This window comes from Suncus etruscus, chromosome 3, assembly GCF_024139225.1.
Source record: "Suncus etruscus isolate mSunEtr1 chromosome 3, mSunEtr1.pri.cur, whole genome shotgun sequence".
Taxonomy (NCBI): Eukaryota; Metazoa; Chordata; class Mammalia; order Eulipotyphla; family Soricidae; genus Suncus; species Suncus etruscus.
In genome coordinates, this window is record NC_064850.1 from 83636742 (window position 1) to 83662325 (window position 25584).

A 25584-nucleotide genomic window follows, 5' to 3' on the forward strand; every position below is an offset into this window, starting at 1 on the left:
CCTTCCAAAAAAGTTTTTAACCAAGTTTTTTTGTAAATAAAGAAAAACAATTGTGCTTAAATAGAAAGATATTGGGATCATTTGAATTAATGACAACATTAAAATGTTGTCCAGGAATTAGCAACAATTTGCACTTATTCCACTGATATCTAACTCTTTATCATAACAAATAAATAAGCTCAACTAAACAGATTTAGGAGTTTTGTAACTTCTAATAGATCTATCTGACCTATATATTTAATAATGCAGGTGAACTTTATAGTAAAATATAAAATTTTTTTATATATTTATTATTTTTGATCAAAGTGGATAACATATCTTTCATAGTAATATTTTAGGTACATATTAACATTGAATCAGGGGAATTCCCACCGCCGAAGTTTGAAAAAATATGGAATGCTTCACAAATTTGCGTGTCATCCTTGCACAGGGCCATGCTAATCTACTCTGTATTGTTCCAATTTTAGTATATGTGCTGCCGAAGCAAGCACTAGATATAAAATTATTTTAATTAATTTTTCCAAAATTTAATTTCCAGATTGTATGCATGCATACACATATACATAAACACACATTGGTGTGTTGGCATATATCTAATGTTCTCTGAAAATAAAGAGTAATACAAACACTCTGCTTTGTAACACTATTGAGTTCTGTAATAGTGTAAATACTCCTATCATGTTTTATTTCTAGTTATGAAGAAGCTTGTCACTGAGCATAGAATTGGGAAGAGATATACATAACCAGGAAGCCTGTTTTAAGCAACTATTTGATATCCCACATCATTTGCCATTTTTTATTATTTAGTAGTAATTTCTATATTTAAGCACCATGGTTACAGAAATGTTCATAGTTGGTTTAAATCATAGTATATACACTACCCTTCACCAATGCAACTTCCCAGCCACTAATGTCCCCAGTTTCTCTCCCATCCCCACCCCCTGCCTGTCTCTGCAACAAGCATTCTGCTTCTCTTCTCTCATTCTCTTTCCTTCTAACATTGTTGATTTGCACTATTGCCAATGAAGGGATGCCATGCATATCACTTATTCTCATTCAGCACCTCGTTTATGTCCAGATTGATTACTTCCAACTATCACTTTTATGGTAGTTATCAGTGCAGTTAATACTCTATTGTACTCACTGCTCTTTGTGGCAAGTTTCATGTCATGGGCTGGTCCTTCCAGCCCTCATCTCTATTGTCTCTAGATATTATTACCATAATGTCTTTTATTTTTCTTACATCCCAAAGATGAATGAGACTGTTCTATGTGTATATCTCTCTCTTTGGCTCATTACACTCAGCATAATAATCTCCATGTCCATCCATGTATAGGCATATTTCATGATTTCATTTTTCTAATGGCTACATAGTTTTCCATTGTGTTGATATACCATAGTTGCTTTAGAAAGGAACTCTCATTTACTGCTGGTGGAAATGCTGTCTAGTCCAGTCTTTCTCAAAAACAATATGGATATTCAAAAAAAAACAAACAACAACAACAACAAAACAACACTGGAAGTTAAGCTTTCTTATTCTCCAGCAAAAATGCCCTCTGCACTCCAATATTCAATGCAGCACTATTTATGATCACCAGAATCTGGAAGAAACCTAGATGCCCAACAATAGATGAGTCGCTAAAGAAACTATGGGTCATTTGCCATTTTAGCCCAAACAGCTCAAATAAATCATGTATAGAGGTGACTCCAAACACAGTAAAAATTCTCTAACCTGTAAGAATGAAACATTCACTTTTTTTTACTACATGTTTCTTTCTTCTAAACAAATAAAACAATAAAGTTTGCCTCTTAGAATTAAACTCAATGGAAGATTTCATAGAACTCTCGCATCATTTTGCCAAAGCCCTACAGTATTGAGCAAACCAGGCCTATAACTGCTCCATGCAGAGCTGAGGCATAGCTGCTATGAAATCAAGAAAGAAAACTTTGAAAATATTAGAGTCAGCTGAGCTCCAAGGACATGGCTGTCAGCTTCTCGTAGCTCATTCTATTTGGTTTCCTAAGAATTTAGGACTATTTCTCATTATTTGCTACATACCCTTACTTTGTGGGTAAACCACAAACTGCTTGAGATGAAGCAATTACTATTGAGTGGGATATCCCATGGGTGTCAAAAAAGTCAGATGTAGATAGGATCTGATAGTTTAACTCTGCTTAAAAGGACTCTTACTAAAACAGGAATTTTAATTAAAAGATATGGGACTATGATGAATAGATAGCTATATGGAGTCTAGGTACTAGCAATATCATTCAAATAGGTAATATCCTTTTGACAAGGAAGGTTACGTTCTAGAGTATTCTAGATATTCAGCTTATGACTACTACTAAGAATAATTAATGGTGGGGCTGGAGAGATAGCATGGAGGTAAGGTGTTTGCCTTGCATGCAGAAGGAATGTGGTTCGAATCCTGGCATCCCATATGGTCCCCCGAGCCTGCCAGGAGCGATTTCTGAGTGTAGACCCAGGAATAACCCCTGAGCGCTGCCGGGTGTGACCCAAAAACCAAAAAAAGGAAAAAAAAAAATAAAACAACTTAAAGGTGACACAGGAGCAAGAGTACAGCAGGTAGAGCATTTTCTTTGCATGTGGCTAACTCAAGTTTGACCTTTGGAATCTCATATGGTTCCGTTGAACACAACGAGTATTACCTAGGTCCTAGAGTAATTCCTGAGCACAGAGTCAGGAGTAACTCTCCCTGAGCACCACTTGATGTTCCCTACTACCTGCAAAAATATACTTGATGGTAGGAATAACTATGTATGATAGAAAGTAACTTACTGTAGTGTAAGATTTTGGGCCTGTCTACTTTTAATTCACAGATATTTTTGAATTATGTGCAATCAAGTAATTATTGAAGAAAAATACCCCAAATGGGATTTTATGATATGAATAGAAAATTAAGTAATAGAGCATGTCTTCTTTCTTTATTTAAAATCATTATTTCCAAATCTATTGAAAAATGCTAATTTTAGTAGTAGAAATCATAATGGGATAAAATTGATATAAAAAATTAAACATGTATACACATGCATACACACCTTCAGTATTGTGGTAGAAAATAACCTGCATTTTCAGATTCAAGGTTAATTGAATGCAGGAAATTGCTTTTTCAACCCATTATATGAGTCTTTTCATCCTGCAGACTTTTATGTTATCCAGTTAATAAAATATGATTGCATTTAGGTAGAATTACAGTGACTTTTTACCCTACCACTCACATTTGTAATATATTTTCTTCTTTCTATTGTCCTAGTAGTATACTTCACTAATGGAATATTAAGACTTTCAGTAATATGATGAAATTGGTGTTGGACTTGTAACCTTATTCTTATTTTTTAAATGCTGATATTAGAAATTACATTGATGATGAATCCCGATATCTTCTAAGTCAATTAACAAAGACTATCAAATTTTAATGCTTTTCAAATTACGATTAACAAAATATATTTTATGAAAAATCAGCAAATTTAGAGTAACATTAATCCAATGTCTTCATCTTTGACCCTCAAACTGAGAATCTTACAAATTAAATTACTATAAAATTAGCATTTAGCATTAAATGTTACACCAAAATGACTTTAAATTTGTATAATTGTGAAATGATGATCTCAAGAGGCCTAGTTCCCATTTACCACAAAACCCACTAGAATTTACTATTTAGATCCTCTCAATCAATATTTTTTTATTCTTCTGTCAACCACTTTTCTATTATCTATGTCAGTGAGTATTTTCTTTGTTCATTTGTTTTTATAGTCCACATATAAATAAATATATGGTATTTAGCTTTTATTACTTATACATATTTATTTACACAGACAAATGAATCTTAGCTATTCATCCACCCACAGATATTTAGGTTGTTTCATATCATATTAGTGTTTTCATATCTTTTGGATAGATGTCTAGAAATGATATTGGACAGTAGAATTTTAATTTCTCAGGGTTATCAATATTCCAGATACAATTTGGAAGTTCATTGAAAAGATTATAGAAATGCTAAAATAAGCATAAAAATCCATGAGTTTAATAATTCCAAATTTGGCTTAAACAGTTTCACTACTGAAAAATAATTTGTTCCCATGTAATTTTTTAATAATGTTTTTTGTGACCAATGTGAATTACAAGTCTTTCACAGTAATATTTAAGGTACATAGTGACATAGAATCAGGGGTATTCCCACCACCAGTGTTGTCCTCCCTCCAACCCCTATGTAATTTCTTTCCAAATAGTCAAAGGTAGTATAATAAATGCAATAAAGAAAGTAACTGAGAGAAATAATCTTTAGTTATTTAGTTTCTATTGCCTAGATTAAACCACCAAAAAGTGCTGATTATACTCAGGTCTTAAATTAATAAATTTATTAATTCAACTTAACATTTTTCTGTATATGCTAGCATATTGCAATAAATTTTATTACTTTTTCTTTTGTTTATTTTGATAAGACACAACAAGTGATTCTCAGGGCTTATTTCCTACTGGGTCTGTGTTCAGGAATCACTCCTGGCAGAGTTTGGGAGACATCATAAAGTTCGGAGTTAAAACCTGGTTCTGTTGCATGTAAGCCAAAGTCATTACCCTCTGCACTCTCTGGCACTGTATTAGATTGTTTTGTGGCATTTGGACTACACCTGTTGATGCTCAGGTGTTATTCCTGGCTCTGCACACAAAATTACTCCTGATCGTGCTCGCTGGGACCATATGGGATGTTAGGGACATAACATACATTGACCGCATGCGACGCAAATGTTCTCTCTACCTGCTGTAGTATTGCTCCAGCCTCTGTATTACATTTTAAAATAAATAATTTGTTTATATTACAATAATGTTTTGTGTTCTTAAATTTAGCCCAAGTAATGAAGAAAATCTACGTCAGGTATTCTGATTATAATTTAGAACTTTTTCACAGAAGAATATTATTTTTTAATTACTTTAAATACTTTAGTTACAAGCTTATTCAAAATATTTTTTCACAGTTATAAAATTGTTCATGATTGAGTATCAGTCATACATGGTATAACACCCTTCACCAGTGTACATTGCCTGCCACCTATGTCCCCAGTTTTCCTACTGCTCTCCTCCCTGATTGCCTCTAAGGCAGTTTTTTTTTTTCCTTTGTCTCTGTCTGTCGCTCTTTCTATGTCTCTTTGTTTCTCTGTCTTTCATTTTTTTTTATTTTCCTTTAATACACTGATTTGCAATATTGTTCTGAAGGGGTATCATGCATATAATTATCTTCTTTCACCACTTTCAGTTCTTGTCCAGAGTGATCATTTCCAACTATCATAGTCATAGTGGTTCCTCCTCTGCCCTATCAACATTCCCTGCTCTGTGGCAAGTTTCCTACCATTGACTTGTACTCCTGGCATTTATCTATATTGTCTCTAGATATTCCTATTACACTATATTTTTTATATCTTATAAATGAGCGTGATTATTCTATGTGTATCGCTCTCCCACTGACAAAAATATAATATTCCTCAGACAAAATAAAATGTCTGCCATCTCTAACATCAAAATATTGGCAACTTGATTTTGGTTTGGGGCAATATACAGTAGTGTTCCAAGAATACTCCTGATTCTGTACTCAGAAATTACTCTCACCAGTGCTTAGGGACAATATGGGATGAGATTGGTATCAAATCTGGGTTGACCACATGCAAGATTACCTGTTGTACTATTATTCTAACACCAAGAAAATTATATTTAGGTATTATTAATAACTAGCTAATTATAAAAGAATTATGACTATAGAAAATATGATTAAAAATAAGAAATTAAACATACAACCCAAGCCTGATAGTCATTATTCTATTTATTAACATGTGCTTGTATATGATTAAAGTCATTTTTTCTTTTGACTCAGTAGAAAAAGAATGGAAAAGAGACATTGATTTGATCAAAAATTGAAAACAAACAAAAAAAATGAAAACATCATTTCAGCTACTTGGAATCTGGAGTATGAGGAACTCCTTTTAGTTCTTGGTCTGTTTCCTGATACACAACTGAAATGATAAGTTTACAAAGTCTATAAAGCAATGTACTGACCATAATTCTCTAACTTGCCTGATGATATTCTTTTTTGAATTGTAGTTATCTGTCTCACTGTTGTTATAAAATCTATATGTATTGGCATTTGAGCTGTTATGAGATCTGAAATGACTTAATAAGGTCTAGCTAAAGTTGTCTCATAATTCATCAAAACATATCGATTTATAAACATAATGCTTAAAGGATTTCTGTCAAGAATATATGCAGTGAAAAAATCTAGATGCTTTTCTGGCATAAACTTAGATCATTTAAAATTATTAGACCAGTATTTGCACAGTCTAGGATAGTGTCTTTATGGATCCATAAGTTCTGCTCTGTAGCTTGTTGTAGTAATTCCTCTGTGTTTGCACAAATACTAGAATAGTCTTTCTTTTTGGTTCCAGAGGTTCTGCTCAGTTGCAGTTGTCAAAGTTAGACCTCTAGAATTAGAGATCTTGGTTTTTGCACAAACTTTAGGCTGAAGCCTAGTTCTGCTCAGTTGTTGTTGTTGAAGTCAGTCTTCTGTAGTTAGTGATCTTGGTTTTTGCACAGATCCAAGGATGGAGTCTCTTCTAATTTCATCTTGCCATGAGGTGATGAGGTAGAGGAACCTGCTCTTAGTTCAAGTTGTTGCTGTGTCCTCATCGTCAGGGTGTCATATCAATATGGAGCAAGTTGGTGCCAGAGTGGTATTAGGTACTCCCCAGAGGGTGTTTGTTTCCTGATGCTGTTGCAGGGAACAGTGTCGGTTCTACAGGGATCTGGAGTTCAGGGTTGGAAGTTTGCTATCCAATCACATGGAGTCTAAGTTGAGTCCCCAAGACACATGTTCAGAGTGGGAGGCACCCCAGTATTATAAAATGTATGAGTTCTTATTTCTAATAGATAAGAGCTTGTTACTAAACATAAGATTCTCCCATTTTTTAGTATGCCTATGCAAAAGGGAACAGTGCCATGTTATATTGCTGGTGCATTTGGATGTAAGAATGATAGGCTATACACTCTCTGTGTCCTGGCAAACACAGAGGAATTACTACAACAAGCTTGACAGAGCAGAACTTATGGATCCATAAAGACGCTATCCTAGACTGTGCAAATACTGGATCTCTAATTACAGAGGACTAATTTTGACAGTCACACAGAGCAGAATTTTTCCTGGCACCATAAAAGACCTTGGAGTTCAACAACGAGCATTTCTGGAACCTGTATTTGTTCCCATGACAGTATACTTCAAGATTAGAGAAATCCTGTCTCTCTTAGACCAAGAGAATTCCCTTTTCTAATTTCCCCAATACTTACTGTGCCTATGTAAACACAGAACAAAACAAAACAAAACTTGCCACACCAGTCCCCTTCTTTTCCTTCTTTCTTGGCGTTGTTGTTTTTGTTGTTGTTTGTAGATGTCATTGTGTTGTTATTGCTTGTTTTGGTTAGGGTTTTTTCTTTTACTTTTCTTCTTTTAATTTTATATTTATAGCTTCTAGACGGGCTCCTCCCAGCTTTTTTACCCAACAGAACTACAGAACTTGAATCATCTTGTTCTGCCTCAAAAATTGAAAGAGAGAAATGTGGATGGTATCAGGAGCAAACAGTCACATGAAAATTGAGTAAAAATAAAAAATGATCAGACCTAAACACCAAATCCAAAGTCAACAACAACAGTATCAAGATAACCTAATCTACAAAAAACTATACTATACACTAGCAGTCTCAGGGGAAGGAGGATTGTATGTGATGCATGCTGGGAACAGGGATGGTGGGAGGACAACACTGGTGGTGGGAATGGCGATAATTCACTGTCACTATGTATCTTAAATATAACTGTGAAAGACTTGTAATTCACATTGGTCACAATAAAAATTATTTAAAGAATAAAATTATTAGACCATTCTCTATTATATTTTCATCTGTTAGTTGTATTTGCAATGGATTAATCTAACTAAATTAAATCAATAGAATATTTGCATCTTAATTTTATGTCATTTTGGCCAGCTTTCAATAAGTTGCTTTAACTTCATATATACATAATTTTATATATTTTTGCCACTGTAAGTACTTAGGATATATAAAATAATTTGAGAAATTTATGAATACACAAAACATACAAGATAATTTTCATTAATTTATCAAGCTGATTTCTATTATTTTCTACTCAATTTTGATGAGATTACCATTTGATCTTATTTTGGGGGGGAGGGGTGAACATATCCTGCAGTGTTCAGAGGTTGCTACTGGCTCTGTGCTCAGGGGACCTATTCTCTTGCTGCTTTGGGGATTAAAATACACCTTTGTAATAAAATTATGCAACATAGAGCTCCTTTTAAGACTTTTTCATTGACTTAGTAAATAAATTTATACTATCAAGGCAAAGTGATAAATATTTGGGTCATGGAACTGGCCATCACTAGAGGTCATATTATCAATATAAACAAGAAAACAAGTAACATAAATGTTTCAGTGGTGAATAGTGACATTCTAGATGGCTTTCTATTAGGGAAACTAGAAAGGCAAATCCATAGTTCTAAATTCTCCTAATTTCTGGAGTTATAGAAAGACAGGGCAGCTATTACCAATGATGAAATTTCCTTTAGTTACACAATAAACTGGAATCTGTATCCCACTGTGATGGATTTTTAAGTTTCCAGGGCTGCATGTCGTATCTAGTGTTCCAACTGTGATGGCTATGAAGTCAATAGAACCTTATGAAAAAGTAAAATAGCATTTTTATAAGTCTTATATTAATCTTCATTAGAAAGTGGGATTTTCATATAGTTATAGGACAGAAGTTTAAAGAATATTTATTTCTTTTACATGGATCATACATTCCTTGTCACTAAAGATCAGATCATAGAGCAAAATTTTCATGGCTGTTATTTTATCTCAGGGCTGTTTCCACAGTGCCCTGTGCATCATTTTAACAAGCAGAGCTGGTCTGTCTACAAAGAATTTAGAACTGAAATTTCTACCATTACTGTCTGTCACTCTTTCTTGGAATGAAGATTACAAAATAAGGAAGAATTTTACCAGTGGGTTGGAAAATGATCATAGATTTGCTTGGAAGAATGAGTGCTGTATCATTTGAGTTGGTTTGTGCTCTGGCAAAGTGCAGGTAAGTTGTTTGCTGCTAAGTAGGTGAAGAAATTGCAGAATTGACACTAATTTGTGCTAAACTTAAAAAAAATAATGTTGAAAAAAAACAAAGGTAGGAAAAGGTATGTTTGAGTGAGATGTATTTATTAAACCACTATATAGCATTGTATTTACATGATGGGTATTAGTCATGCATATGATACTGCATCTCTTTGGCCTGCATGCATATATTTTAGAAATCACAGGTATAGTTATAGTAACTCCAGAAATTGTGGAATATCTCAGGAGCTAAGAATGTAGTAAAACATAAAAGTAGAAATAAAGTAGCATAAAAGTAGAAAGTATTATAGTTTGATATATTATGTTATAAATGTTATTTGCTATTAAATAATACAGGAATATAACACTGAATATCAGGTTCTCTTTTTCTGTTTTTGCTGGTTTTCTTTGAGGGGGAGGTTTCAGACCATGGTTCAGAGGACTTAGCTCTGGGCTCAGTGATGATTCCTGGTAATAAGGCTCAGTATATCATATGGAATACCAGGTGTAGAACCCAGGTTGGGTTGGCTGAAAGCAAAGCAAACATCTTATCTTCTATATCATTTCTCTGGCCCCCTCTTCTGATTTAAAAAAAAATTCAGTGCCCAGGGACCACACCTAATAATGTTGTGTGAACTGAACATTATTCAAGAAATGAGCCTTACCTAGTGTACTATCTCTTCCGCCCTACCATCCCCCCCCACTTTTTTTTGAGACCATTGTGAATTACAAGTATTTTACAGTTGTATTTCAAGCATTTAGTGACAGTGAATTAGAGCCATTCCTACCATAAATGTTGATGTCCCTCCATCATAGTTCCCTGCATGCATTCCATACCTCCACCTTAAAATGAATAAAGGTGTGAGGAAGGCATTTTTGTATTATATTTTTGTGTTTCTAGGAGTGATATCACTGCATCATATGGGAGCTCAATTTCAGTTTTTTTGAGAAAACTCCATATTGTTTTCCATAAAGGCTGGACTAGAAGGCATTCCCGCCAGAAGTGAATGAAAGTTCCTTTCTCCCCATATCTCTGCCAGCACTGATTGTTCTTATTAATTGCGATTTGTGCAGGTCTCTGTGGCATGAGATAGTACTTCATTGTTGTTTTGATTTTCCTCTTTCTGATGATTAGTGATGTGGAACATTTTTTCATGTGCCTTTTGGCCATTTTTATTTCTTCTTTGAGGATGTATCTGTTCATTTCTTCTTCCCATTTTGTGATGGGGTTAGATTTTTTTTCCTTATTAAATTCAATCACTACCTTGTATATCTTAGATATTAGCCACTTATCTAATGGGTATTGGTTGAATAGTTTTTCCCCATTCTGTGGGAGGCCTTTGTATTTTATTCACTATTTTCTTTGAGGTGCGGGAGCTTCTCAGCTTAATATAGTCTTGTTTGTTTATTTCTGCTTCCACTTGTTTGGACAGTGATGTTTCCTCCTTGAAGATGCATTTAGTCTCAATGTCAAGGGACTGTTTTACCTATGTGTTCTTCTATATACCTTATGGTTCTGGGTCTGTTATCAAGGTTTTTAGTTCATTTGGAGTTGACCTTTGTGCATAGTGTTAAATATTTTAATTTATGTTTTATTTAAACATTATACTTTGATCATTAAATTTTGAAGAAAAATGAATATATGTAAGTTTACAAGAGAAAAATAAAAAGTAACAGAAAAATCAAATACAAAAGCAAAAGAGACATTTCTCTGTTTCCCAGGTGAGTTGACCAAAAAATCTTTTTGACGATATAGATACACTTTAAATTTATTTTTCATGTATCACATCACCTCAAGGGATTATTTTTATACCAGAAGTGACTGATCATGGCCTGAAAATTAGTTTAGCACTTCTTTTATTTTATTTCTCCAAACTTTGGAAATGACTAAAGAAAAATAATAACTAAAATGAGATGGAAATCAACGCATCCACCTCTGTTTAGTGTTCAAGGAAACAGACTCAAACAGAATCTTAAGGCTCTGAATTTTAAACTCATTCCATTTGACTTGATTTTCTAGTTTTAATGAGGCAAAACTAACTTAAGTGTCTTGGATTCACTGTTTTCAACTGAAGAATAAGCTGTTTATGGGGCTCCCAGTGGGAATACATTATGCTAAAAGAGTACTTCCTGTTTGTCTTGAGGGGTTCCCTTCCCTGAAAGTCATTCTAATTTAGGTTGGCTGTCTCTGCTGGGGCCAGTCCTGACAGTTTCCTCAGGATATGTAGGATCATAAAAACACCAGACTGTTCAATGGAGGACACTAGTGGTTTGGTACAACCTCTCTAATGAGGACTGACTTTTAAACTGGCCTGAAAGCTCAGGTCAGGGAAAAACACTTTTTCCCTTGTGGTCTTCTGCTAAACTATATTTATATGTTTTCTTATGCTCCTGAAAGCCATAGAAGCATACTTTCCATATGAATATTTTAGATGGTCTGTAGGAGGACTGCCTGGAAAGTGGCACCTCTTTCTGACTTAACATTGGAAGGTGCTGGAGAGTAAAAATAATCTTGGATCAACATATGACTCAAATGCTGTATTTATCTATTCTTCAGTTAGGAAATACAGAAAATGCCACCTTACCTAAAATAATGGGCAATTAAAGTAGGCCAAACCCATAATACTATGTGTGGTAAACAAATGTTCTCAAAAAGTATCAGTTTTGCATTTCTTCTGAAATAGCCTATTGGCCTCATTTCTCTTTTGTATTTAAAAAGAAGTCAGGAGTTTTTAAAATTTCCCTCCTGGATTCATGCAGAGAAATATCATCACTACTGCTTATTATTTCACACCATTGACAGGTCAAAGAACTGTATGCTTATAACTGGTAAATTTATGCAGAATTTGGACACAGCCATTGGCTGAAAGAGTCTTAACAAGAAAGGGTGAATGTTCCCAAGACTACCAAGTCACACAGCTGAACAAATACAGTCAGGGGAAAGTTCACATGCAATCAACTTCAGGTGTGGTGAATGGCATGGTAGAGGTCAATGACTTCATAATTCTTTCTAGTGAGGTCCTGTGGGAGGCAGACTATCTACTCTGATTCATCTTTGCTGAGTGCTTTCATTACAGCTTCTGTTCCCATGAAAGGCAGCTGGAATTGAAGAAAAATGTGGGATTTATTTTAGAGTAAAACTGAAAAGGGCCACAGAATTGGAAGCATATTGTGGCTATAAATTAGACAGAGTTCTATGTCTTAAACATTTTCTATACTACCCACAATGCTTTGTAATTGGCAGGTAGGCTCAAAACATTCAAGGAAATAGGAAATGATGAACATGTCCTATAGATCATCACTTAGGGATACAAGCACAGAATGTAAAAGTTTAAAGGAGTTATAAAGACTGTGATGGTAAAAATGAAGAAGAAGCTCTAGGATTTCTAAAAGACACCAGCAAAATTGGGCATTTCACATTATTGAGATCTAAGTTCTAAGTGTAAATAATCAATCCAACTGCATTATGTGAATAATGTAAATAGTATTAGAGGTGGGAAGAAAGAGAGTTTTATTTTTAAAAATTCAGTAAAAGGAAGCAAAAAGAAAAACTAAAATTAGAATAAGTTGAAACACGATATATGGACTTTATAAATAGAGAATGATATTTAAATGCATTTTAAGTAATAACCATAATCTAAGAACAACATATTTGAAGGCATATGGACAAAGCATTTCTTGTTACTGTGTGGGCTGTGGGTTGTGGATTGTGGAATAATCTATTGTGAGACTGAGAAATTTGTTGACTAATCAGGAAATAGGTGTAAGAAAAGTATGAAGACTTTGTAAGTTATTCTCAATTCAGAGATGGAGGACACAAAGGCAGATCAGGAAAGGTACAAGAAACTCAAAAACTGGTACAAAAATATTCTAGTAGATTATAACCAATATTGACACTCAAGAACCTTGAACACTGGAGTTCTAATTGCAGTTACCACTGCAGTTAGTGTTGTATCTATGGTTTTCCCATTTTTCCACACCTAACACCAGTCACAAAGACCAGCAACTAATGACCTCTGTGCTATCTCAGTGTCTTTCACTCTTTTCAACTTGGCACTGACTGTGCAACTGCATTCAATGATGGTCCCTTGGAACCAGATATTGTGGCCCACAAAAGATGTCATTATACTCTTAAAGAGCATGTGCCACAGGAGTTCCTCTATTTTGCTATACTGGATTTACTTCCCAAAATTGGAAGTGACTCCAGGAAAAATATATGCAAAATCAGACTTTGAAAAGATACAGGAAATTATAGGTAGCATTAAAACAGATGAATTCAGAGAGGGTCAGTTGTATGGCAGTGGATGCAAATTATATTTTCAATGGTGATCACAATGTAGTACATAGAGATATTGAAGTGGTAGACTTGAAACATGCAATGCCAAAGCATCTTCATTATAAATTATGTTACAAAGTTTATAATGTAAATTTTTACATGTAAATTATAGTATATCATAAGATAATGAATGAGTTAAAATGTGACATAGTAGAAATAGAAAAGGATACATTACTGATGTGATAGAACAGTTTTAAGTTCTGTGGAAACCATATTGTCTGTGTAGCTCTTCTGTTCATAAAATTTTATTGAGGTATCTATATTATAATCTTATGTGAGTCATATATGTATCATTAAAATCAATATCTTTTTAAATACTACATGATGTTGACCACTACAAACTTAATTATTTTTCACCATATAATTTGCTGCATTATCCAATTTATCTACACCTAAGACATCTTTATGTATGTGTGAGGTACATGTCTGACTTTTGAATTCAGAGCCTTACACATGTAAGACAAGTTCTTTACTGCTGAGTTGCTTCCATGTCCCCCTCCTAATTGGTAACCACTAATTTCTTGTTATAATCTAAAAGTTTGCTTACTTTTATTTTTAGTTCATTTGCTTGCTAGCTCTGTTCAGATATTAACAAAATGCAGGCATTTATTCTAATTTGACTAAGTATAATATCCTCAAAAGATGCACACAAACCTCCATTTTATTCATAGGACTGAAAAAGAAGCTATACTCACACCAACTTTATGGTTGTTTAGAAGTTTGAGAAAAAAATAAAATAAAATTAAGTTAAGGCTTCCAAAAACTCTTTGAAGTCTAGGATATGTTCACCACACCTACTTCCTAATAGATGCAAATTCACAACAGAAATAAATGAATTATCATATCTAGATACTTTGAAATACTATGTCAAACATTTTAAAGTTTTGGAGGAAATATAAGCACATCTACCAAATCCAATAAAGTGAGAAATAAAGCAAATATTAACCAAAAGAAAACTAGCTTTGAATACTGTGGAAGGTCAATATGATAGGTGAAGTATAGTAAATAGGAGAATGAAGCAAGATGTGGAGCAAGATGAGATAATAAAAGAATTTTAAAAGATAATAAAAAAGAATATTTTTTTAAAGATCTTTGTACATAGGGCCTGAGAGATAGCATGAAGATAAGGCATTTGCCTTACATGCAGAAGGTCAGTGATTCTAATCCCAGCATCCCATGTGGTCCCCAGAGCCTGCCAGGAGCGATTTCTGAACCTGGAACCAGGAGTGACCCCAGAGCGCTGCCGGGTATTACCCAAAAACCAAAAAAAAATCTTTGTACTTGATTATCTTACCAGAACTTTTCATGTCCTCTTTAAATATATGGTTTTTTATATGTGTAAAATTATTCTTTTAGATGTTAAGCATAGTAAAAAATATAAAATTTAGTAAAAATAATGAAATTTTAAATAAAAGATTAAAATCCCTTTCTACAAGAATACTAGAAATGACCCAGTAAGCAAACAGAAGGTTAGAAAAATTTGTATGATTTTATATTGTGAGTTAGAAAGTGATTCCCTGTGAGATTTGAGTAAGATCTGAATACCATGATTTTGGGATATACTTAACAATCCTACTTTGCTTAGTAATAATAAATGCTCTTGGATATTTTGAGTATTTTGTTTTATCATTAGAATTTGTTTGCAGTAGACATAAATGGGCCATGTCTGTTGCTGGCATTATAGAGTAAGAACAAGAGAATAATATTAGTTCCAAGTATTTATCACCTAAGTATTTTACACTTAGTATCCAGAGCCAAGTGAGTTGCTAGTTCAAACTTCTTTTTTTGTTTTTTTTTTTGTTTTTGGATCGCACCATCAGTGCTCAGGGGTTACTCCTTGCTCTGCACTCAGAAATCACTCCTGGGAGACTCAGGGAACCATATGGGATGCCAGGATTCAAACCACAGTCAGTCCTGGATGGCTGTGTGCAAGGCAAATGCCCCATCACTGTGCTATTTCTTCGGCCCCTAGATCAAACTTCTTAATCCCTTACAATTATATGCAGATTTCTAACGCTAGGAATAGGTATTTATTTGTTTTTAAATTTTATTTTATTGAAACAATTGTGATCTACAGAGTCCATCATAGTTGAATTTCAGATACACAATGAGTCAGGGCCCTTTAACACCAGTGTCAGCCTCCCTCCTCCAATGGAAACAGAGTGTATCATATACCACCACTTTATGCTCCCTGGCCTGCCAATATAATAGACCCCTTTAAGTTCTTAGATTATTAAAATTTAGGTCCCTTGATTCTATTATTGTTGACTTTGGTTTGGATATTTAATTATTTCCTTATTTATTTCCCCATGAATGTATTCAAGACCACTTGGCCTCTGGCCCCCAACGTTTATTTATTCCTCCCTTCTTAGTTTTATAGAAAAATGTGAGAATGTGTTGTAAAATAAAGTAATTTGTGTCCCAAGGTTCTATGAAAAAGGTGGGGACCCCAATTTAAAAGATAAGAGACAAAAAAGTATAATAAAAAGGTGTATTTGTCGCAGGTTTTTTTTTTTTTTTTTGCATAGGCACATCAAAAATGGTGAAAATAGAAAGAAAAACCTTTGGCCTAAAAAATAAATAAACCTTACTCATGAAACATCCTGGCCTAATATCAACTACAGGCTTTGGGCATAGTAAATTGTCTAATCCCAAAGTCTTTCTCTGTGATCCCAGTAAAAGTTTTTCACAATCGTGGTTGTTGCTGTCAGGTTTTTGTAGTTAGAGATCCTTGTTTTTGTACAGATTATATGTTGAAATTAGGGCGACGTGAGCATCTTCTGGTTTTATCTCACCATTAGTTGGCAATGCAGAGAACCCTGCCCTGAAAGCAGGCTGTTGCTGTTGCCAAGTCATCAGGGTGTCATATGAACCCACTCTGGAGTAAGTCAATACCAGGACAGATTAGGGCCTTCCTTGGTAGGAATAGGTATTTAGTTTATTAACAGAGGGTGGGTCCTCCTTGACCATTTCTAGAAAAGGTTTAAGAATACTCTTCTATATTAAAATCTGTGATTATAATTGTGAGTAAAAGTAATTGCCCTTAAGTAGTTCTACATTTATTGATATAAACAAACTCCAACCACTTAAAAATTGCAATCTCCTGGAGAGTAAAGTATCATGCTAAGTAAAGCTAGTCACAGGGAGAGAGATGACAAAGAAGGAGCTTTCTCATAAGCAAGTTATAAAGAAACAGAATGATGGAATCGTGAATCCCAAAAGACAGTGAAAACAAAGAACATGAGAATTTTATTCAGTAGGAAATAAGGCCTTTGAGGGGCTTGGAGGATGGAGGGATGGGAGTGGATGAGAAGCCTCTGTGCTGGAGAAAAGTGTTCAACTTGGAAGAGGAAGTGATGCTGAGAGTGTTATGTATGAAATCCTATCAGCACAGTACTGAAAGCCATATATATAAATCTATGATTTATATATATATAAAGCCATATATATATTAAAGCCCTCTTGTAGAATCTGACTAATGGGAAACAAATGGGAGTGGGGACAGGAGACATTAATGTAGAGAAGTGGACAATGGTGAGAGAACTGGTCTTGAAATATTCTATGCTGAATACTTTGTAATTTCAGTGGTGACTTTAGAATAAATACTATATATTTCATGCCATAAGACATATCCCCCTTCTAAAAAGATGAGGAAAAATGTCTGTGCATCTTATAAGGCTAATGACACCTGTAGCTGAGTGCAGAGAAGGAGAGCAGATACTAATCACTTGACAACCATAGTGTAACACCCCCTTTATTGTGCAGACATACCACATAGTATGAGCAATCAGCTTAACACACTTTCGTCACATATAGAGCTTTTCTTTAAGGCTATTTGATCACTGCTGTGACTTTTATTTTTTTTTATATTAATGAAAAAGTATTTAAAAAAATTTTAGGGCTGGAGAGATAGCACAGAGGTAGAGCATTTGCAAATGGTCTTGCAAATGGCCGACCAAGGACCAACTTTGGTTCAAATCCTGGCATCCCATATGGTCCCCCGTGCCTGCCAGGAGCAATAAAAAAAGAGTCAGGAGTAACCCGAGTGCCACCAGGTGTAATTTTCTGATGTTAAAAAAAGAGTTAGCAAATGTGTTTAGCCAGCTGTGGACTGGCATATTGTACATCTACTTCAGCCTCGAAGGCTGGTTGTTCCCAGCCACCATCTTCTGAAGGTGTCTCGCATTGCATTTATTAAATATTTTAGTACATCATTCACTTTAGAATATTTTTTCTTGTCTTCCTTATCTAAAATCTTATATATCCATGTTTGGGTCACTTATCCAAGCCCTTCCAGGAGTGACAACTGAGCAAAAAGCAAGATGTAAGCTCTGAGCTCAGCTGGGTGTGGCCAATCTTCTTACTCTTCACCAATGCACCCTGTATTATAGTAAAATAATATAGCTAATAGGTATGTTGGGTCCAGAGTCAAAGGACAAGACCACATGATTGGAGTCTAAACTAAATGAGACTTTAATCTGTCTACCAATGGCTCCAAAACTGATTGGTCAGAGTCATCTCTAGAAGGAGACGAATCCTACCCAAGATCATGAATAGGATTATATAGGGAAGGGATATAAGAAGGTTCTAGCTTTTTGATGATCATTAAAATGATTAACTGTTGTCTAGGAGTACCTTCCTACTGTTCCCTGTGTCCTTCCCTAATAGGCTATCTGCCAGGTAGCTTGGGGTGGGGTTCATGGAAATAGGCTTAAGGAAACCAAGCATGTGGCTTATACCATGTGGTCTTTACAAAATGGAGTCACTTTTTGTTTAGAACCCAGGACCCCAGTGATTAAGGAGAATTACAGAATGGAAAAGACATTATTAACATTTCTTTATAAAAATATCTGAAATAGTGTCAATTAGCAATCAAAGGTAGAGTGCTCAGACAAGTTTATTAAGTATGTACATGAATCTGTATATGGGGGCAGACAACAGCTGGGTTTTTCAGAGCTTCATTTTGAGCAATTATTTTTAGGAGCTTGCATGCTGAGTTTATTCGTCATCTAACCCACACATCTGGAAAAATGCTGGGAGCCTCTGACAAAACTAATTAAAACAAATGGCTCTTGTTGTGGTAATATGAATGGTTAGGCAGGCAACATCTCACTCTTCCTTACTAGGGTCTGCCAAAGTATAATGGGAAAAAAATGTCCCAAAGTCCTGCCAGATATATTTCCTAATGTTTCAGGAAAACTTGATTTGTGGAGCTGACATGTGCCAGATAAAAGACGTTTAACCTCTCCCTAAATAAATTAAAAGATTCAATGTATTGAAGATGGAGATGCAGTTGGAGATTTTATTTTAAAGTGATCATCTAAAGTGAACTCGATCTTCTATTACAATATTCTATTATGAATATTCTATTATGATCTGACCTTCTCTAATAAAAATTTGCTTGCATCACCAATTTGCAAGCATTTTTAAAAAAATAAATCGTTTTGGGAAACCCTGATGAGGTGATTCAAAGACAGTTAATTACCATAGATCCTCCTACTTTAGAAAATGTTGACTTTAAAATACGATCATCAGTTATATGTTGTAAAGGCTCCTAAATTAATTTTCAGCCAAGTATAAGGCATTGAAAAGCTGATGAAATGAGGGAGGCAGAGAAGAGTAAGGAGTTGAAAAGGAGGAAGGAAATGAGATGAGAAAAGGGAGTAGGGGATCATGAAAACACTCACAGCAGAAGTTTCCTGTATTTGTCTTGCTAGTAGTGGTTGTTCATTAAGAACATCCCAGTCGGGGCGAGATGGCGCTAGAGGTAAGGTAAGCCTTGCAAGTGCTAGCCAAGGAAGGACCATGGTTCGATTCCCCGGCGTCCCATATAGTCCCCCCAAGCCAGGGGCAATTTCTGAGCACTTAGCCATGAGTAACCCTTGAGCTTAAAATGGATGTGGCCCGAAAAAAAAAATCCCAGTGAGCGGCAGAGTAATAGATAGCATGGTAGGTAGAACATTTGCCTTGCATATGGCCAGCCTGGGTTTGAACCCTGGTATCCAATATAGTCACCCAAGCTTGCCAGAAATGATTCCTGAGTAAAGTCAGAAGTAACCCCTGAACATGGCCAGCTATGATCCCAAAAACAAAACAAAACAAAATGACACATCCCAATGGATCCAATGAATCCCCTATGCAAATATGAGAAACATTCATGTTTTGCAGAAAACCTGGTTTTTGCTCTTTGTTTAGGAGTAGGGTATCAATATTGAATTCATTGATATTTTTTTATCTATCGGTTAGGGTAAAGAAATTCTCTACCCTCTTGCTGTTTATGCCATCCACCATAGCTTAAAGTTTATTAAATAGCGAACAAGCAAAGACCTGTCAGCAGGAATATTGTTGACCTACCTGCTAACTGCTTATTGGAAAGAATAGAACACAGTGCCTACTGGTGAATCTAGAATCTGAGTAAGCAGCTAAGATTCCAGTAAGGTAAGCTGGGAGAAGGAAAATAAAAACAATCAAGGGGAGCTCTCCTATAGGCATAAATTGAGAGGATTATACAAAAATCACATATTTGCATACTAGACAGCAGAAAGCTAAGTCAATTTCCAGGAAGCAGCACTTTCTAATTTAAAGATAAATAAATTCTAAAATTACTTTAGGCAGCCTTAAGAAGGAATTAAGATAAAAATAGGATAGGCAGGGCTAAAATTCTTTTTCTTTTTTTGATGTTTGGTTTTTGGGTCACACCCACTGTTCTCAAGAGTTACTCCTGGCCTTATGCTCAGAAATTGCTCCTGGCAGGCTCCAGGGACCATATGGGATACCAAGATTCAAACCACCATCCTTCTGCATGCAAGACAAATGCTCTACCTTCATACTATCTCTCCAGCCCCAAGGGTCCAAAACAAGAGTGAGAGGCAGAGGGAAAAATAAAATTTGGGGTTGTCTATATGTATCTAGATAAAATTTCTAGGCATGACCCATAGTAACTAAAGCCAACAATACAGCACTGATTGTTGCATATTGATGGCTAATACATTTGAAATGTTTTATATGTATAATGCCTTTGGATGGTATCATAGCCTTATTCTACTGAAGAATTTTGGAAGACAATACATATCTTGTTCACAGTTAAAATAACTACTAACTAGTAGAGTCAGGTTTTAATTCAGGACTGTAAAATTATTTATTTGTATCATAATTATGTTCTGAGTGTTCTAAATGTTTCTTTCGTGTATTTTTTTAATTCTCATGTTTCTTATATTGATGCCTGTCAATGTGATATCAGTCTTCCCTTATAGGTATTATAAATTTCTTAGTAGAAAAAGACCTTCTTCTGCAGGTAGTGTGAGGGTCCAGGTTTTGTGGAGTGGGTGGATTCAGCTCAACAGGAGACTTTCATTGTCATCATGCAAATTCTATCAACTGAGGCCATTATCAGCAAAGATTATAACAAAGATGTCCTCATTGGCAATACTCTTCTGAGGTATGTCTGTAGCAGCATTAAGGAAAATTGGGTTGTGTGTTCCTGAAGTAAGCCAGGGACTAGCCAATCAGTTTTACTCTTGGGAGATATTTTGGCCAGGTAATACCTCTTATCACTTGGTCTGACTTGCCAGCACCTGAGTTGCGATGGATAGCCCTACATCTGCTGTACACAAGCCCATGGAATAATCACTGATTTGGGACCTTGAGTTTGGATGTTTACATAACCACAGCAGTTTTGGGATCTGGCTCTGGCTCCACAGCAGCAATTCATGTTTAATACCAAAGTCATGAGTGCACAGTGAGTAGCCATGGTACCAATGTACTCATTTATAGAATGATAACAGCTCTAGAACTTATGGAACTTGCTAGCCAATGTGATTATGTGAAAAATGGAAGCACACCCTAAGCAACCAGGAAAGTGGGGCAGGGGGTGGGACATAGGCTGTGTAAAACAATAAGAACTCAAACTCTCAAACTCTGAGTTAACAGAATGATGGCAGTTTTAACAGGAGTACCTGAGACACCAACATATGGAGAGAAATTGATATCAGAGTACTGAGCCTATGTGTGTGGACCAGCACAGCTCTGGATTGGGGTGAATGAGAGTTTGTGGGGTCTGGTGACCAAGCAGCTTTAGAATATCCTGTCTAAAATCCAAACACATAAGCTTATTATCCAGTCCAGGGCCCATGAAATATAGGTAGGAGAACCTACATTAACTTTCTATATTGAAAGCCATACTATCCCCTTAAAGCTCTCTGATTTTTCCCCACTGTTCTTGAAAGTGGGGTAGGATCCAAACTTCTTACATTGTCTTTTTGTTTTCTTTTTTTTTTTTTTTTTTTTTTTGCTTTATGAGCCACACCCTGTGATGCTCAGGTATTAATCCTGGCTATGTGCTCAGAAATCACTCCTGGCTTGGGGGACCAAATGGGATGCGGGGGGATCGACCCAAGGTCCATCTTAGATTAGCATGTGCAAGGTAAACAAATGCCCTACCACTTGAGCCATTACTCCAGCTCTAAACTTCTTACATTGTCTTATAGGATTCCTCTAACATTTATGAGCCCTCTGATTTCACATCCTAATGAGATTTATCTAATATATTTCACACACATAATTTTTGTATCCCGCTGATAATCTAAGCACATTGCTCTTCCTCTGGTCATGTCTCTTCCCTCTGTCCATAATTCTCTTTTTCTTCATTTCTTTCCACAGCAGAATATTTCTCAATTTTTAGCTCTAAGATCAACTGTCTTCTGAAAGGAACAATCTCTGACAACTCCCAACTCTACTTTGGCCTACTTAATACTTTGCATTGGCACTTTTCAACATCTGAGGTTTCACTTACTCATTTATTTAGATGTTTTTCTATTTATTTATTCACACATTTGTTCCCTTACTCATTTCTACAACACACCCTCAGGAACTGCAGTTTTAATCTGGTCATACTGCCAACATATGGCTGTTTAAAAAAATGAATTAAGTTTCTCTCTCACACTAAATGCTTTAAAGGCTCATTACACACATATGGCTAGTGGTTATAATATTGAGCAATGCAGATATATGACATTTCTATCAGTGCAGAAAGTTCTATCAGACAGGATTTTCCTATATTATAAAGTTACATAAGAACATTGATAAGGTTTATCTTAATAACTGCTGAATTCCAAGACAAGGTCTGGCATATAGAGGATTCTGGAAGGGGACACAGGAATGGAACAGTTGTAAAGGACTCACTTCCTCCTAGGCTTAGAGTATCTTGTCCAAAATTCAAACACATACCTGACTCAAAACTAGTTGAATTAATTAACAAGGAGATAAAAAGGAGTCTAAATTTTTCAAGTGCTACCACTCTGTGACAAAAGAAAGAGTACAGCTGTTGATTTAATCTTTTTGTGTTAGGAGAAGACTCCTCAGAAACATTCTGGAGTTGTAATTTAATTTACCTCTAGAGACTAGGAGAATTCAATACTATATTTGGAAAGCACCATTTTTGTATTAGTCAAGTGCATGAGCTACCCTTACTTTCTACTCAGCTAGAATCCTAGGTTCTACCTGTACAAACAATTCTGACTTGGGATTTACTTATTATTTGTAGTCAGTGGTCAAGTTCTTGTACATAAAAGGCTCATGATATAAAATACAAGGTAAAGTGCACACATCCTTGCAATATATAGACTTGTTAAATAAACAACCGTGGTGCCTCATGCTAAATGTGCAATACATGTAGGTTAAGTAGGAACAGAGAGCAAAGAAACAATTCCTTTGTGTCTGGAGATAATAAAAGAGTCAGAGAGGATATCATAAGGAGTAAAATTGAATTAGATCTTGCAGAATAAATAGGAGTTTTCCAAAAATCAATCACAGAGAGAAAAAAAAGTGGTACCAAAGACAAAGAGAACTGTGAGAGTTCCATATATATGGAAACTTGAAATAGTTTGTGATGCAGAATATAAGAATTAATGTATAGAAGTTGATGATGAACTAAGGGAGACCAGGTGACCATGGAACACCTCCTGAAAATCATAAAGTATTGGGAGACTGTCAGGAAGATGGCTGGGTTGTCTAAACGGAAATTTAGGTTAAGGGATAAACATCATAAGAACTTTATACTATAATAATATCTTCCATAGAATTTTTTTATTTTTTATTATGTGTCCTACTCTTTTAGCTATTTGGCAGAATCTATATTTTTCTTCTTCTTGGAATTAAAGAAAAGGCAGGAGAAGGCTATAGTGTTAGTATAGCAGGTGGGGGTGCTTCCCTTGCATGTGGCCAATCCATTTGAATCCCTAATACTTCATATGGTCTCCTGAGCCTCACCACATCCTGCCAGTTGTGGCCCTAAAAACAAATCAATACAAAATTTAAAACTTCATAAACTTAAAAACCAATTATATTAAAATACAGCAGTCAAAAAAAAGGAGTAGAAACAAAATCTGTGGAATAGAAATATATGTATTTTTTTCATGAAGTGTATTCAATAATGATTTAGCAGCAATAGTAGTAACTGTGCATGCTTTCATGAGCAAAGCACACATGCCATTTGAGGGTACTTGCTGCAGCTGTAGCTGTATTGAGATACAAAATTGTCTGTGATTTTCTAGATGCCAAACTTACTAATTCTGCAAATGATATGTTGTTTGTTTTCTCCATGATAAAATGTAATGATAAATTCCAATTAGAGATGATTAAAAATAAAGATATAATTTTCTATTGCCATGTGATTGAACCACTAAATTATATCCTGGATTTAGACTGAGACTCCTTACTCTTGAAAATATAGAAAATATTCTAGATGATGAACAAAGAGGTGATGATGGATATTGTAAGAAGACAAAGAAAGCTGTCTGTATTGTCATTGTTCACATAAAAGATAAACTGAGTGTTTCCTTTAAAACAATATGCTACATAGTCATGATTAAAATAGATATTTAAAGGATAATTATTTATATTGGGAGTTACTTATTGCAAGACTCCTCTAATTAAGAACTCCTATCATACTTAAGTCTTAATTGAATTTATAAACTTTGACCCAGGCAAACTAGAGAGATATACTATTTTTGCAAGAGATACAATTATGTTAGGTTTGTTTTCAAAGTGCATTTAGAACATGGCCAGATATAAACTGAGTACAGTTGACCTTTGAATTAGCTAAGGATTAAGGTCACTAAGTCACATCTCTACTCCACATAGTTAAAAATTGCAGTACAGTGTTTACTTTCCCTAAATTTAATAACTAATCATTTGCTTTTGACAAGCTGTGCTATTTTCACAGTTAATTCATAACACATTGATTGTTGTATTTATTAAATGCTCCATATATAATTTTATTTATTTATTTTTATAAATCTCTATTTAAGCCCATAATTACAAGCATGTTTGTAGTTGAGTCAGTTATAAACAGAACAGCCCCCTCAACAGTGCAACATTCCCAGCACCAATGTCCCGCCTCGTCCCCCACCCCTCCCTATATTCATGACAGGTATTCTACTTCCCTCATTCTTTAACATCGCCATGTTAGTTGTTAGTGTAGTTATTTCCTAACAGAGTTCACCACTCTTTGTGGTAAACTTCAAATTATGAGCCAATCCTTCCAGCTCTTAACTCTAAAGTCTCTGAGCCTTATTATAGTAATATCTTTAATTTTTCTTAAAACCCATAGATGAGTGAGACTACTCTGTATCTATCTCACCCTTTGACTTATTTCACTAAACATAATAGATTCCATGTACATCCACGTATAGGACAATTTTATGACTTTATCCCTCTTGATGGCTGCATAATATTCCATTGTGTATATGTACTACAGTTTCTTTAGCCATTCATCTGCTGAAGGGTATCTTGGTTGTTTCCACAGTCTGGCTATTGTAAATAGCACTGTAATGAATATAGGTGTGAGGAAGGGATTTTTGAATTGTATTTTTGTGTTCCTAGGGTATATCCCTAGGAGTGGAATAGCTAGATCATGTGGGAGTTCAATTTCCAGTTTTTTGAGGAATCTTCATATTGTTTTCCATAAAGGCTGGACTAGACAGCATTCACACCAGCAGTGAATAAGAGTTTCTTTCTCTCCATATCCCCACCAGCACTGATTGTTCTTGTTCTTTGATATGTGTGTCAGTCT

The 25584-nt window shown here is 35.1% G+C and overlaps 1 protein-coding gene and 1 non-coding gene across 2 annotated transcripts in view; one reads left to right on the plus strand and one right to left on the minus strand.

Annotated features, from left to right (window-relative positions):
• TRPM3 (transient receptor potential cation channel subfamily M member 3) overlaps window positions 1–25584 on the plus strand; it is a 621182-nt gene that overhangs the window by 113001 nt on the left and 482597 nt on the right.
• LOC126004607 (U6 spliceosomal RNA) lies at window positions 386–491 on the minus strand. The gene has a single exon (XR_007493876.1). It is a non-coding gene; the product is annotated as a U6 spliceosomal RNA (small nuclear RNA).